The 16,685-nt window shown below is 48.0% G+C and overlaps 1 protein-coding gene across 3 annotated transcripts in view; it reads right to left on the reverse strand.

The window, feature by feature from the left end:
• Positions 1-16,685, reverse strand: part of DOP1B (DOP1 leucine zipper like protein B) — a 1,145,257-nt gene that overhangs the window by 211,518 nt on the left and 917,054 nt on the right. The gene's annotated exons all lie outside the window — the stretch shown is intronic.

Raw genomic sequence — 16,685 nt, forward strand, 5'->3', positions numbered from 1 at the left:
TCATCTCCGGCCAGATGAACTGCCGAGAGCGAAATTCCTTGCGAGATTGCCCAGAACCAGAGCTGCACTGCCTCTGTGCACAACAGGACTGACCTTACCCCTACTTTTTTGTTGAGGTAATGCATGGCCACTGTGTCGTCCGTCATGATCAGGACACTCTTCCCCCACAAAGGCGGCAGAAAAGCCTTCAGGGCCAGCCTGATGGCCCTCAGCTCTAACGGGTTGATGTGGAGTATGATCTCCGACGGAGACCAACGACTGCTGGCGGTCAAGTCTTCGGCATGAGCTCCCCATCCTGTGAGGGAAGCTTCCGTCACTACAGTCACCTCCGGCCACGGTTGCCAAAACGGCTCCCCCTTCATCAGGTTCCCCTCGTTGGCCCACCGCAGAAGATCCTGGGAGACCGAGATTGGAATCTGAACGGGATCCGACATCTTGCCTGAGAACTGCGACCACTGCATCTTGAGGACCCTTTGCACGGATCTCATCCTCAGCCTGGCCTCTGGCACCAGAAAAATGCAGGATGCCATGAGGCCGAGCAACCTTAAGAATTCGAAAGCCGGGAGACTCTGGACATGTTAAAACTTGTGCACCATCTGCACAATGCGATGAGCCCTTATCTTGGGAGGCGAGCACTTCTCCAAGGACGTGTCCAACACAGCCTCGATGTACTGAAGCTGGTGGGAAGGTGTCATATGTGACTTTGAAACTGAGGGAGAAGCCCAGCCTGTGGAGAAAGCGGCAGGTGAGACCGAGGTGATCCAGTGCTTGCTCGGGAGAACGTGCACGGATCAGCCAGTCGTCCAGGTAGGGGTAGACGTGAATCCCCCCTTGCCTGAGATACGCTGCCACCACCACCGTTAGCTTGGTGAAGACCCTTTGGCGGAGGTGAATCCGAATGGCAGGACTCGAAATTGAAAGTGCAAGTCACCAGCCGCAAACCTCAGGTACTTTCTGTGCTTGGGATGAATCGGCACATGAAAGTAAGCATCCGGTAGGTCCAGAGACACCGACCAATCCTGAAGCTGAAGGGCCTGGAGGACTTGAGAAAGAGTTACCATCTTGAACTTGTCCTTCCTGAGATGTTTGTTCAACCAACGCAAATCCAGGATGGGTCTCAATCCCCAGTCTTTCTTTGGAATCAAAACATTTGGGGAATACCATCCCTTGTTCCTCTCTACTACAGGCACCAGTTCTATACCCCCTTTCTACGGCAGGGTCAAGATTTCCTGCACAAGGAGTGGATCTGGAAGCTTCAAAGAGATTCCCTGGTGGATTGTCATGAGGCCGCTGTAGGAAGGGAAGGCAGTAGCCGTGGGCTATGGTATCCAGAACCCACGCATCCGAAGTAATGGCTCGCCATTCTTCGAGATGCTGAGACAGTCTGCCCCCAACCGGCGAACCATGGGACATGGCCTCATGACTATTTAGGAGCGGCTGCAGCAGCGCCTGAAGGCAAAGAGGCAGTTGGCTGAGCGGCTTTGGAAACTCTATTTCCCCGACCACCATGGGTACTTTTTCGCTGACCCCTTTGACTGGCGGCTCCTCTCGTTCTACAAAAGAGGAGTAGTAATGAAAACAACTTCCCCTCCACTGCTGTCCCCTAGGACGAAAAGGCAGAGGTTGACGCACAGCTGCGCTTAAAGATTTTGCCGAAGCTTTTTATGTCTGCAACCTCTCAAGGCTCTCGTCAGCCTTGCTGCCAAACAAATGCGTGCCATCAAAGGGCATGTTCATGTTAGGCAGAAACCTGTGCAGTTCCCTTTGGGAACACTGCAAAAGATTTAGGAATACAGGTGTTAGCAGTAAACCCACTTGGTAGCAGTCTGTACCATCCAGATTTACCTGGTAGCTGTGGCTGAGCAGTCAGACTTCCCTCAAGAAGAGTTAGGCAGTATGCAAAGTATACACAATAGGCACTCAGATACAATAATACAACAAACACTGACCAGAAATTTGGTATCAAAGTATATCATTATTTATTTAAAAACACACTGTTTGAAACACTCCAGCACTCTTATTGTAAAACACTCTAAACACAGTTACTATTATAATATATACAACCCTTATTCCTTATCAGATAAGTCTTAGTTAACACCACTTATTTCCAGACAGAGGTGAGCGCTTAACTATAGATGGCACTCCAATAAGTTAATGAAGGGAGAGAAAAAGACACAATATGGAAAGATACACCACTCTAAGATTTAGGAGCACTATTAGCAAGGCAGAAGAGCAAAAGAAGCCCACCAAAAAGTGGAACAAAGGGCTCGACTAGGGCTCGACAGAACACAAACGCCATTTTAGAACCGAGTTTTGGCAAAAAAATACCAACCGGAGAATTAATAATAATGAAATAAACCAGTTCGAGGCTATCGTAATTAAATAAGTCACTTGTGAGCCGAAGTCCATAGGCTGGGCCCACTCTTAGAGAGAGCAGAGCACAAATGCGCCCAAGATCACACAGTTACACTAGGCTTTGAAAGTCTTGCAGAGAGTTTGAAAAGAGTTTAGAAAGGCTCAGAAAAGTTTAGCCAGGGTGTCCCAGGCTAACCCAGGTTCGAAAGCCGGGGGCTAAATCTACCCTGTACAGTCGGTGGCAAGGGAAGCCAGGCGGAACACGGTACCTTAAGTCGGAAGGATCCTCCAGCGGTGGCGTTGTTCCTGGCAGCGGGTGCAAGTCTCGGCGTCGTCCAGGGGAAGAGAAGATCTCGACTTGGAGGAAAGCTGAAGGTCGTTGCACTGCCAGGGAAGAAACCAGCCGCAGAGTTTTCCGGTTAAAGGTATTACCCTTTATTTCGCGGTCGTGATAAAACGTGGTATTCCGGTTGCCGGGGTGCTTGGCACAGGCAAGGCGGCCACGAGATGTGTCGGGAAGGCGAAAAGACGGTGAAACTGGGTATCCCCACCAGTCAAAGGAAGAAGACTCTCCGGCGGGAGATCTCCTCGGTCGTTGGGAAAAGTGGTGAGACGGTCCAGCAGGGCTCCACCGGTGGTGTCGTCGTGGCAGGTCGGCTCAGCTTCTCCCTCGTCGGATTCTTAGGTCCTGTGGCGACTTCTGAAGTTCCTGTCCCCAAAGCCCTGCTTTTATGCAGAAAACCCCCATTCACTCAGCCTAGCTGTCACTCAAACATGCTAAGTGGTGAGCCGGCCGGCTCACCACTTGGGCCAATCAGGACGGAATGCGACTTGAGTTGCCTAGGCAACTCAGTCCAGGGTGCCTAAATCCCCCTCCACCCCTCCTAAGTACCCCAGACAGAGTGCCACCACTTTGGGGGGCTTCTGTGGAGAAGCCCGCCAAAAAGTGGAACAAAGGGCTCGACTTGGGTTGGAGTCACAGAAGAGAACACAAACACCATTTTAGAACCGAGTTATGGCAAAAAAAATACCAACCGGAGAATTAATAATAATTAAATAAACCAGAGGTATGTTCGAGGCTATCGTAATTAAATAAATAAAGATAGTAGCCTCGAACAATGGGAAAATCCCATAGAGAAATATTCGCGGTTGAATATAAAAAGTAGTATCCACTGCCACCAGCCAAAACTCGATCAGGGGGGACGGAGATGTGCCCCCTCGACTAACAGACCCCGGGGCAATTGAATTGCCCCAGCCAGTACGTCCACAATATGATGGTTTGTACTGGTTCTGTTCAGAATTTCAGACTAGTAAAGTCAATGGTGACTTTACATGCCCTGGGAGACAGTAGTCAGTCCCAGGGTATGGAGTCTATACTGGGGAGTCACTATGACACCCCTGTGTTACTGCACTGAGGGTGCTGTGTAACACACATCACAAAAACACATGAAGCCCTATGGAGTAAAGGACCCCATAGCCCATTAAACACATCTAGAGTCAAAGGAACACACTCAAATCATGTCCAAGAGTGAGGGTAAAAGAGTCTCACTCTTGGCAGGAGAAAAAAATAAACCCCAAAAAATCCAGCAAAGCTGCTGGGGGACTCACTAGGTTAGGAAATTCAGCCTAAACAGAGAATTCTCCCTAACACTCGCCCCCCCCCCCCAGACTAAGGGACAGGAGGATTTAATCCACTCCTGGATGAACCTCATACCTCTAGTCGATGACATACATCCTAGAGAGTCCATCAGCATTTTGATGGTGACACCCTGACCTGTGCTCAATGGTGAAATCAAACCCTTGCAGGCAGATTAACCATCTCAATAGTTTTGGATTTTCTCCCTTCATTTGCATTAACCATCTCAATGGTTGGTGGTCAGTCTGAATGACAAAAGTAGAACCATACAAGTATGGCCTAAACTTCTTCAGTGCCCACACAATAGCAAAGCATTCTATTTCGATTGTTGCCCACCTTGTCTCAGGATCCGTCAGATTACGGCTGATGAAGCAAATGGGGTGCTCCCTACCCTTCCCATCCAGTTGGCTTAGAACTGCACCTATACCTACATTGGAAGCATCAGTTTGTACAATCAAAGTTTGGTGGTAGTCAGGAGCTCTCAGTACTGGAGCTTGGCAAAGAGCTTTCTTCAGTTTTTCAAAGGCCGGATTGCACTCCTCATTCCATTTGACCTTTTTAGGGAATTTTGGAGAGGAGATTACATTCAGTGGAGAAGCTATGGTCCCATAGTTCTCAATGAAATTCCTGTAATACCCAGTGAGGCCTAGGAAGGCTCTCACCTGGGTTTGAGTAGTAGGTGTTGTCCAATTTTGCACAGCTTCAATTTTGCTGAGCAAAGGCCGTATTTCTCCACCTCCTACCTCATGCCCAAGGTAGACCACTTTACTTTGACCAATCTGGCATTTACTTGCCTTGATAGTCAAAATGACCTGCTCAAGAGCCTGCAAAACATGTCCTAGGTGGTTCACATGTTCCTCCCAGGAGTGGCTGAAGACTGCAATGTCATCCAAGTATGCCATGCAGAAGTCCTCCATCCCAACTAGAACTTGATTCCCCATCCTTTGGAATGTAGCAGGTGCATTTTTTAATCCAAAAGGCATGACCTTAAACTGGTACAAGCCAACTGGGGTTGAAAATGCAGTTTTCTCCTTGGCATGGTCTGTCAAGGCTATTTGCCAATAGCCTGACGTAAGGTCAAATGTGCTGAGGTACTTGGCTGCACCAAGTTTATCCACCAACTCATCTGTACTTGGCAAAGGGTGGGCATCAGTCTTAGTGACTGCATTAAGAGCTCTATAGTCCACACAGAATTTCAAGTCTTTGGATCCTGCTTTTGGTACTAACACAACTGCGCTAGACCATGGACTAGTAGAGGGCTCTATTACCCCGAGATCAAGCATCTTCTTGACCTCCCCTTTGATACGGGTGCTCACATTTTCTGACATTCTGTATCCTCTGCTTTTGACTGGCAGACAGTCACCAGTGAGTATCTCATGCTGTCCCCAAGGGGTCAAGCCTGGTGAGAGTGAGAACAGGGTGGCAAACTGATTTAACATAGATTTGCACTCCTCTTGTTGCTCAGGTGTCAGATCTAAAGAGAGATTGACTCCTTCAATTTTCTCATCTAAAGGTACACCTCTGAGGAGATCAGGGAGAGATTGACTCTCTTCTTCCTCTGCTGCTGAAGCTAGAAGCAAGGCTTCTACTTCAGGTCTGGAGACGTACGCTTTCAGTCTGTTGGTGTGGAAGACTCTAGGAGCTTCCCTGGGGCTGCCCAGATCCACCAGATAGTTGACCTCCCCAAGTTTTCCACAACTTTGAAGGGTCCCATCCATTTGTCTTGCAAGGCCCTCTGCCTTGTTGGGAGCATAACGAGAACTAGCTGGTCTTGAGTGAACTCAACCATGTTAGCCTTTTGATCATGCCAATGCTTGATCAAAGCTTGTCCAGCTTTCAAGTTATCACTAGCTTCTGCCATCATGTGTGACATTCTCCTCCGGAGACCTATCACATAGTCAGTCACTCTGACTGGCTTGAGGGGAGGAGCACCTTCCAATCCCTCCTTAATCAGGGCCAACGGACCTCTGACTGGATGGCCATAGAGAATTTCAAAGGGAGAATAACCTACTCCCTCCGGAGGGACTTCTCTATAAGCAAAGAGAAGGCATGGCAGTAGAAGGTCCCACTTTCTTTTCAGAGGTTCCTCTAAAGCACCTATCATGCTCTTCATGGTTCTGTTAAACCTTTCTACCAACCCATTTGTCTGGGGGTGGTATGCGGTTGAGAACTTGTAAGTAACTCCACAGGTTTTCCACATGGCTTTCATGTAGTGGGACAAAGTTTGACCCCCTGTCGGATATTACTTCCTTAGGAAACCCAACCCTGGTAAGAATACAAGGAGGGCCTTAGCCACAGCCGGAGCTGTAACAGTCCTCATAGGAATTGCCTCAGGGTACCTAGTAGCATGGTCTACTACAACAAGGATAAACCTGTTGCCTGAGGAGGTTGGGGGATCAAGAGGACCAACAATGTCAATCCCTACCCTCTCAAATGGGACTCCCACAACTGGGAGAGGCACCAAAGGTGCCACATTCTTGGAGCCAACCTTACCAGAAGTTTGGCAGGTATGGCAGCTCTTGCAAAACTTATCTACTTCAGCCCCCATTTTTGGCCAATAGAAGTAGAGTGAGAGCCTTTCCTTGGTCTTCTTGAAACTCAAGTGACCAGCCAAAGGAATCTAGTGGGCTAAGTGCAAGAACTGTTGTCTGTTTTCTTGAGGTACTACAAGGCGCTTGCAGTCTCCAGGTTCAGACTCAGTTGGTTCACTGTAGAAGAGGCCATCTTCCCAGTGCAACCTATACTTCCCAGGCTCTTGCCCATGAGCCTAAGCAGCTGCCTGGTGGCGGAGACCCTCCAGAATTGGATATTCTCTTTGTCCCTTACGAAAAGCTGCCCTGCTGGGCCCACCTTCTACCAGTAAAGACTGCAGCTCAGGATGGTCCTCAGGGTCCAGTTCTCCAATAAGTTCTTGGCCTCCCACTAGCTCTTCTTCAGAGTCTAGTTCAACCACACAGGGTTGTACCTCCCTCTCAGCCTCAGCTGGAGGTGGAGTTACAGGTGTAACTGTGGACAACCGAGGGGAAGTCCTGGTCGGAAGCACTGGAGTGCTTGCTGCTGGCTTTTTCCTAGGAGTCTTGGGTTGCCCCTTTGCTTCTGATCTGGTAGTTACTGCAGTGAGTTGATCCAGTGGAAGAGGAGTGATCTCTGTCATCTCCTGAGATAACCCTCACAGGGTTTTCTCTCTTGCAGGTTTTGTGAGCTCCTGTAACCTTTTACTAGGGGGACTGGGGGTATGTGACAACTCCAAGAGCTTTTAGGTCATTACCCAACAGAACCCTACCTGGTACTTCACATTGTATACTGACAGGTATCTTTACAGCCATATCATTACACTGGATGAGAACTGGTAACTGGGGACACATCTGCACAGGCCCTCCAGCTAACTTGGTGAGGCATTTGGGTGCCTTAGCAACATCCTCTGCCTTGAAAAAAATATTCATCCACCACAGTTATGCTGGCCCCAGTGTCCCTAATGGCAAGAGTCTCCTCACCATTCACCTGGACACTGTCTTTATAATACTCTTTAGTATTATCTGGGATAGAATTAAACACATCTAAATTCTTTTGTTCCCACAACCCCAGAGAGACTAAAGAAACACTGGCTGAGACACCAATGGATTCATCAGCCAGCAGTAGAAAGTTTCCACTTGCCATTGGTACTTCCTCTTCTGGAGCGAAGGCTAAGGAGGCAAGCTGGATCCCTGAAGGTTTACCCTTGCATCTGGGATCTCCTTTCACATGGTCAGAGCCACAAACAAAGCATTTACCGAATGCCTTCTGGAATGGTGGCTTATTCTGGCCTCCCTCTGGTTTGGCACCAGAAGGTACACTATTCTGCTGTGGTTTTCCTTGTGGCTTACCCTTATGGTTTTGTTTGGTGCCCTCTTTGGAATTTGCAGTATTAGAATTCTCTTTGGAGTCCTTTTTAGGCTGTTTCCCCTCATCCTTCTTCTGAGTTACCCTAGAATCCTTGTGAGTGGCCCTGTTGGCAACCCACAAGTCAGCAGCCTTAGCTAGCTTTCTGGAATCTAATCCTTTGAATCAGCCAAGTGCTGTCTGAGCTCAGGAGAGCAGGCATAATAAATTGACTCCAACATAAAAAGATTCTTCATACCTTCATAAGTGTTCACCTTGTAACCCTTAATCCATCCCTCTAAGTTTTTCAACCCTTCACTCACCAAGGTAGCCCAAGGGGTACCATCATGCTTTTTGAGGGTTCTAAACCTCTTAAGATACTGGGAAGGGGTCTTCCCAAATCTAGCTATCAGAGCTAGTTTCACACATTCATACTCTTTCCTATCCTCCTCCCCCAACTCCATTACCACATCAGTTGCAACAGGGGGAAGCCTAGAGAACAACCAGGTGAGTAAGTCATTCCCTGTGATGTTCTGGAGCCCAGGATTATATTCAAACAGAGAAAACCAACCCAACACATCCAACTTAGGCTCATACATACCAACCAATTCTTTAGGCATCCGGGGTCTTTTAGGACTGGAACTTCTAGAGGAGCCAGAGAGAGAAGCATTTTCAACAGACAATTTCTTCATTTCTAGCTCATGCCTGAGCTCCATTTCCCTTAGCCTTAGTTCCCGATTCAGTTCCTGGTGTCTTTGTTCAGCCTGAGTATTAAGTTTTTTAAACTCTAATTCAAGTTTTATTTTCTCTAGTTCAAGATATTGAGGACTAAGTGTGGGACTTGGTAAAGGTCCAGTAGGTACAGCAGGTAGAGCAGACAGAGGCCTGGGGGGACAGTCACAGCAGCCTCACCCTCCTCTTCTGACTCTTCCTCAAAATCATCAACATTTGGTTCAGTTTCAATCTCAATACTGTTATCTACAGTTGCTGGAGTGGTAGGTTCCTCTGAACCATCATCCAGGCTTTTGTTAGCTAACAACCTTTCTATTAGTTCCATTTTCTTGCCTTTAGTCAGGAGATTCTTATGCTTACAGAGAACTCTTAAACAATCAGCAGTTTTTGTAGCAAGGGACTCTTGACTATAACTTTCCATAGTTAACATGTTAGAAAGATTACTTTTTCAATGCTAAGCTTTGTGGTTAGTTGCACTAAGGTATCCTAAAGCACTCTAAAATGTATACTCAATACAAATCCCACCGCTGTACACCAGTGTTGGGCAGAAACCTGTGCAGTTCCCTTTGGGAACACTGCAAAAGATTTAGGACTACAGGTGTTAGCAGTAAACCAACTTGGTAGCAATCTGTACCACCCAGATTTACCTGGTAGCTGTGGCTGAGCAGTCAGACTTCCCTCAAGAAGAGTTAGGCAGTATGCAAAGTATACACAATAGGCACTCAGATACAATAATACAAGCAAGCACTGACCAGAGCTTTGGTATCAAAGTATATAATTATTTATTTAAAAACACACTGTTTGAAACACTCCAGCACTCTTATTGTAAAACACTCTAAACACAGTTACTATTATAATATATACAACCCTTATTCCTTATCAGATAAGTCTTAGTTAACACCACTTATTTCCAGACAGAGGTGAGCGCTTAACTATAGATGGCACTCCAATAAGTTCATGAAGAAGGGAGGGAAAGATACACCACTCTAAGATTTAGGAACACTATTAGCAAGGCAGAAGAGCAAAAGTCACTTGTGAGCCAAAGTCCATGGGCTGGGCCCACTCTTAGAGAGAGCAGAGCACAAATGCGCCCAAGATCACACAGTTACACTAGGCTTTGAAAGTCTTGCAGAGAGCTCGAAAAGAGTTTAGAGAGGCTCAGAAAAGTTTAGCCAGGGTGTCCCAGGCTAACCCAGGTTCGAAAGCCGGGGGCTAAATCTACCCCGTACAGTCGGTGGCAAGGGAAGCCAGGCGGAACACGGTACCTTAAGTGGGAAGGATCCTCCAGCGGTGGCAGTTGTTCCTGGCAGCAGGTGCAAGTCTCGGCGTCGTCCAGGGGAAGAGAAGATCTCGACTTGGAGGAAAGCTGAAGGTCGGTGCACTGCCAGGGAAGAAACCAGCCGCAGAGTTTTCCGGTTAAAGGTATTACCCTTTATTTCGCGGTTGTGGTAAAACCTGGTATTCCGGTTGCCGGGGTGCTTGGCACAGGCAAGGCGGCCACGAGATGTGTCGGAAAGGCGAAAAGACGGTGAAACTGGTTATCCCCATCAGTCAAAGGAAGAAGACTCTCCGGCGGGAGATCTCTGTCGTTGGGAAAAGTGGTGAGACGGTCCAGCAGGGCTCCACCGGTGGTGTCGTCGTGGCAGGTCGGCTCAGCTTCTCCCTCGTCGGATTCTTAGGTCCTGTGGCGACTTCTGAAGTTCTTGTCCCCAAAGCCCTGCTTTTATGCAGAAAACCCCCATTCACTCAGCCTAGCTGTCACTCAAACATGCCAAGTGGTGAGCCGGCCGGCTCACCACTTGGGCCAATCAGGACGGAATGCGACTTGAGTTGCCTAGGCAACTCAGTCCAGGGGGCCTAAATCCCCCTCCACCCCTCCTAAGTACCCCCAGACAGAGTGCCACCACTTTGGAGGGCTTCTGTGGAGAAGCCTGCCAAAAAGTGGAACAAAGGGCTCGACTTGAGTTGGAGTCCCAGAACAGAACACAAACGCCATTTTAGAACCGAGTTTTGGCAAAAAAATACCAACCGGAGAATTAATAATAATTAAATAAACCGGCGGTATGTTCGAGGCTATCGTACTTAAATAAATAAAGATAGTAGCCTTGAACCATGGGAAAATCCCATAGAGAAATATTTGCGGTTGAATATAAAAAGTAGTATCCACTGGCACCAGCCAAAACTCGATCAGGGGGGACGGAGACATGCCCCCCTCGACTAACAGACCCCGGGGCAATTGAATAGCCCCAGCCAGTACGTCCACAATATGATGGTTTGTACTGGTTCTGTTCAGAATTTAAGACTAGTAAAGTCAATGGTGACTTTACATGCCCTGGGAGACAGTAGTCAGTCCCATGGTATGGAGTCTATACTGGGGAGTCACTATGACACCCCTGTGTTACTGCACTGAGGGTGCTGTGTAACACATCACAAAAACACATGACGTCCTATGGAGTAAAAGACCCCATAGCCCATTAAACACATCTAGAGTCAAAGGAACATACTCAAATCATGTCCAAGAGTGAGGGTAAAAGAGTCTCACTCTTGGCAGGAGAAAAAAATAAACCCCAACAAATCCAGCAAAGCTGCTGGGGGACTCAATAGGCTAGGAAATTCAGCCTAAACAGAGAATTCTCCCTAACAGTTCAAAAGACGGGCTTGCACATCCAGGGCAAAACTCGACTTCCGCAACCACGCAAATCTGCGTATAACGGTGCTCGCAGCCATGGACCAGCTAACACTGTCAGCCGTGTCCAAACACGACTGAAAGGATTCACACATGGCATCCTTGCCATCTTTCACGAGAGCAAGGAACCCATCCCTTTCTTCCCCCTCGGGAATATGCTCAGCAGCAAGAGATACACAGTTCCAGAGAGTGTGTGAAAATCTTGCAGAGGCACAAGTGGAGTTGGCTGATTTCAGTGCCATACTCCTCGCAGAAAACACCTTGCGTGCCCAACCGTCGTAGCATTCATCGTGACTATAGGGAGGGATGGTAGGGTACGCCGCCTGCCTTGAGGTGGCCGTAGCTGCCTAGACCACCAAACTCTCGGGAGTGGGGTGAGAGGAAAGGTAGCTGGGTCGCTACCGGAAGGGCAGTATTTTTTTGTTTGATTTGATTTTATTTTATTTATAAAGCACAAAAAACCAGGCCCAGGGGCAACCGGGCGCATACTCTTAAACATGTTACAAAAAGCAGTAGTTACAGTGAGTTACAAAAATATACAGCATATATACATGTACCGAAGGGTACCATTAACAGTGTATAATACAGGGACAGAGCAGAGAGAAAATGTAAATTCAGTTCTGTACCCCACATGGAGTCTGGACTGTGTCAAGGTCTGACGAGACTTGGGAGAGCAGCCATGTTTTAGCATTGTTCTTGAAGGAGTGGAATGATGGTTCAATTCTGATAGGTGTGGGCAAGGTGTTCCAGAGTTTGGAGGCCAGGACGGGGAAGCTCACCCCACCAGCTTTTTGGAGTTTGCATCTAGGCACGATGAGGCTGTGAGTTTGGGCTGCTCTGGTAGGTCGAGTGGAGGTGTGGCGTGAGAAGCGAGTGGACAGGTAAGATGGGGCGTTGTTGTTCAGACATTTGTGAGTCAAAGCTAGGGTTTTCAGGGCAATTCTCTGTTTTACCGGGAGCCAGCATAAGTCCAATCTGACGGAGGAGATATGAGAGCGTCTCGGGATGTTTAAGGCTGCCCTTAAGGCATTATTTTGTACAGTTTGCAATTTATTAAGGCTAGAGTGACTGGTCGCTAGGTAGAGAGCACTACAGTAGTCGATTTGGGCCATAACAAGAGTTCTGGCGAGTGTGATACAGTTGGTGGAGTTTAGGAAGGGTCTACAGGCAGTGATAAGTTTGCAGGTATAGGACGAAGCTGACCTAACTGCATTTATTTGTCTGTTCAGAGAAAGCGAGGAGTCAAGATAGACCCCTAGCGTCTTAGTATCTTTGGAGACTTTAATGTCATGGCCGTCAATAATGAAGGACTTGTAGGTTTGGTCTAGTTTGTTGAGCCGATGATTTGATCCTAAAAGTAAGAGCTCAGTCTTATCATCGTTAAGGCAAAGTTTGTGCTGTACCATCCAGGCCTGGATGACCGAGTAAACATCGTTAAGGGCTTTGGTGTCAGCTGTGTAGTCTCGTGTGATAGGGATGAGTATATGGGTGTCGTCCGCGTAGTTAGTGTAGGAGACACCCAGATAGTCAAGCACATCGAAGAGGGGCTTGGTGAATATGTTATACAACGTAGGGGATACACACGAGCCTTGAGGAACGCCACAGTGATTGGGGGAGGGATCCGCTGATGCCAGCGGTGAGAAGACCCTCATGGATCTATTGCTCAGGAATGAGTGGATCCAGGCATTGGCAGAGTCGGAGAAGTGGGCTGCGGATTTGAGATGCTGGCAGAGTATTTGGTGGTTGACCAGATCAAAAGCCGCAGAGAGATCGAGGAGAAGGAGAAGAGCTAGCTTCCCATTGTCCTTTAGTGACTCCATCTGAGTTTTCAAGTCGATCAGAGCTGACTCCGTGCCATGTTTAGGGCGGAACCCTGATTGTCTTAAGCCCAGGAGATTGTTTAGTTCGAGGTAATCCTGAATCTGCAGGTAGGCTGCGCGGTCCAGGATCTTGAGCAGAAATGGCACCGTAGTGATAGGTCTGAAGTTAGTTGGGATATTAGGGTCAAGGGAGGGTTTTTTGAGGAGTGGGATAACCCATGCATCCTTTAGGTTGTCGGGGACAATACCCGTCTTGAAAGAAGCATTTATGAATGCTGTAATGAACGGGGCTAGCTCATGAGATGCTTCTTTGATAATAGGTGCTGGGCAGGGGTCGCCTTGGCAATTGGAAGGTTTTAAATTGTTTATGATGTTTTCTACTTCGAGAGTAGTGAGTGGGGAGAAGGAGAAAGGTTTATGCGGATAGGTTAAATGTGTATTAAGTGTAGGTGTGGTCGGTGGTTGGTCAAGCTGTAGGGATTTCCGTTTGTCCCTGATTTTAGATTGGAGGGTAGCAATTTTACCCAGGAGTGCTGACTAAATATTTGTGCACCAAGTGTTGTCTTTGGAGCAAGAGTCAGGGGGGGCTGCAGGTGTCTCGAGTTCCTTAAGGATATTAAAGAGTTCCTTAGTATTGGACTGGGCAGACATAATGCGGTTATTATAAGAATCTTTTTTTGCCTGGAGTACAGCTTCTTTATAGTTAAGGGTGGCTATCAGAAGACTGTCCTTGTGGGCGTCGGAGTGGTGACTTCTCCAGCGTGACTCTGCTGAGCGTTTCTCTTTGCGTAACACTCTAAACTGGGGAGTAAACCATGAGTTAAGGTGTGCTCGTTGTTTGGGTTTCCTCAGTTTGAGCGGGGCGATAGAGTTGATGGCTGCAAGCAGTGACTGGTTATACATGTCGGCTAGGTTGGTGGGGTCTGAGCAAGTGTCAGGAGCGTTATTTAGTGTGGGGAGGATAAGGGGGAGTATTTTTTCTGTCGTAATGTTCTTTTTATTTCTAGTGAGGGTGGCTGGTGCGACCAAAGGCCTGGGTGGTGGGGATGCTTCAATGCTGAAAGTGATGACATGGTGGTCAGACCACAAGCAAGGGGTGTTGGAGATTACGCTAATATTGCAATTGGTGTCACTGAGCCAGTCAAGGGATCGCCCTTTAATGTGGGTGGGTTCCTGTATGTGGTGAGTGAAACCTAAATCTGTTAAGGTATTAGCTAGGTCGAGGGCCGCAGGATCATTAGGGTCTTGGTGTCCTAGATTGAGGTCGCCAAGAATGATGGTTTGGGAGTTGGATTTAGCATTGTTGAGTACTAACGTAGAGATATCATCCACAAAGGATGTGGGTGGACCAGGGGGTCTGTATATTAGGTGGATGGTAGCCGTTTGGTTAGCTGAGAGTCCAAGCTTGACAGAGAGTAACTCTGCAGTTTCCACCTTAGTGCTTGGGATGGTTCTAAGTCCTAATGAGTTTCTAGCGATGAAAGCAATTCCTCCACCTCTCAAGGTGCAATCACATCTGATGATGGAGTAATCAGTGGGGATGGCCAATGAGAGTGCCGGGCCGGAAGCCGCGTGCAGCCAGGTCTCGGTGATGGCGATGAAGTCGAGTTCCTGAGTTTTGATAAGATCAGCAATGTCCAGAGCGTGCGCAGCTAGGGATCTTGCGTTAATCAGGGCAGCTTTAATTAAACCAACGTTGCTTGATGAAGCTGTGATGGTTTGAGTGTGATGGGGCGTGGGTGAGGTGGCCGTTTGTGGAGGCGGGCTGTGCGTATGAGTTTTGAGGTATGAACTCAGGTACATGGGGTGTCCCTTCTTACCCATAAGTCTAGATCCTAATCTTAGGTTTCTAAGAGTGATAGGACATGGTTGGTTAGGCGAGGGTTTTTTTGGCGAAATGGTCGAGCCATAGGGCCGGATCGTTGAGGTAGATGTTGTGGTATTGAGGTGCAGTACTTTGGTAGGTATCAGGAGATCTGTGAGAGGTGGCCATGGATGAGGTGTGCAAGGAGCTAGGTGCAGCTAAATCGGGAGGTGGTAGGTGTGATGACCTGGTAATTGACCACACTGAGAGTAGTACTTGTAATGAGGAGAGCAGTGACCTTAGGGAGGACCAGCGTGGTAGCATGTTACCGAGGTTAGAGAGGAAGGGCTGCTGGGTCTGTGAGGCAGTTATAGGTAAGCGTTACAGGCACTATTTGGCTAGGCAGTGTGTGCTCTGTACGAGCAATGCAGGCTAATGAGTTTAAGTCTACTTATTCAGAGTCAAACAATGGGGGTGCATCAGATCAGGGTACACAGACAAAGCAAATACCAAAGCTTGCATATACATTAGCATGTTAGGCAGGGAACAGCACTGAGGGTGCTGTGTAACACATCACAAAAACACATGACGTCCTATGGAGTAAAAGACCCCATAGCCCATTAAACACATCTAGAGTCAAAGGAACATACTCAAATCATGTCCAAGAGTGAGGGTAAAAGAGTCTCACTCTTGGCAGGAGAAAAAAATAAACCCCAACAAATCCAGCAAAGCTGCTGGGGGACTCAATAGGCTAGGAAATTCAGCCTAAACAGAGAATTCTCCCTAACAGTTCAAAAGACGGGCTTGCACATCCAGGGCAAAACTCGACTTCCGCAACCACGCAAATCTGCGTATAACGGTGCTCGCAGCCATGGACCAGCTAACACTGTCAGCCGTGTCCAAACACGACTGAAAGGATTCACACATGGCATCCTTGCCATCTTTCACGAGAGCAAGGAACCCATCCCTTTCTTCCCCCTCGGGAATATGCTCAGCAGCAAGAGATACACAGTTCCAGAGAGTGTGTGAAAATCTTGCAGAGGCACAAGTGGAGTTGGCTGATTTCAGTGCCATACTCCTCGCAGAAAACACCTTGCGTGCCCAACCGTCGTAGCATTCATCGTGACTATCGGGAGGGATGGTAGGGTACGCCGCCTGCCTTGAGGTGGCCGTAGCTGCCTAGACCACCAAACTCTCGGGAGTGGGGTGAGAGGAAAGGTAGCTGGGTCGCTACCGGAAGGGCAGTATTTTTTTGTTTGATTTGATTTTATTTTATTTATAAAGCACAAAAAACCAGGCCCAGGGGCAACCGGGCGCATACTCTTAAACATGTTACAAAAAGCAGTAGTTACAGTGAGTTACAAAAATATACAGCATATATACATGTACCGAAGGGTACCATTAACAGTGTATAATACAGGGACAGAGCAGAGAGAAAATGTAAATTCAGTTCTGTACCCCACATGGAGTCTGGACTGTGTCAAGGTCTGACGAGACTTGGGAGAGCAGCCATGTTTTAGCATTGTTCTTGAAGGAGTGGAATGATGGTTCAATTCTGATAGGTGTGGGCAAGGTGTTCCAGAGTTTGGAGGCCAGGACGGGGAAGCTCACCCCACCAGCTTTTTGGAGTTTGCATCTAGGCACGATGAGGCTGTGAGTTTGGGCTGCTCTGGTAGGTCGAGTGGAGGTGTGGCGTGAGAAGCGAGTGGACAGGTAAGATGGGGCGTTGTTGTTCAGACATTTGTGAGTCAAAGCTAGGGTTTTCAGGGCAATTCTCTGTTTTACCGGGAGCCA

Source organism: Ambystoma mexicanum, chromosome 7p (genome assembly GCF_040938575.1).
Source record: "Ambystoma mexicanum isolate Mex_15411 chromosome 7p, UKY_AmexF1_1, whole genome shotgun sequence".
NCBI lineage: Eukaryota > Metazoa > Chordata > Amphibia > Caudata > Ambystomatidae > Ambystoma > Ambystoma mexicanum.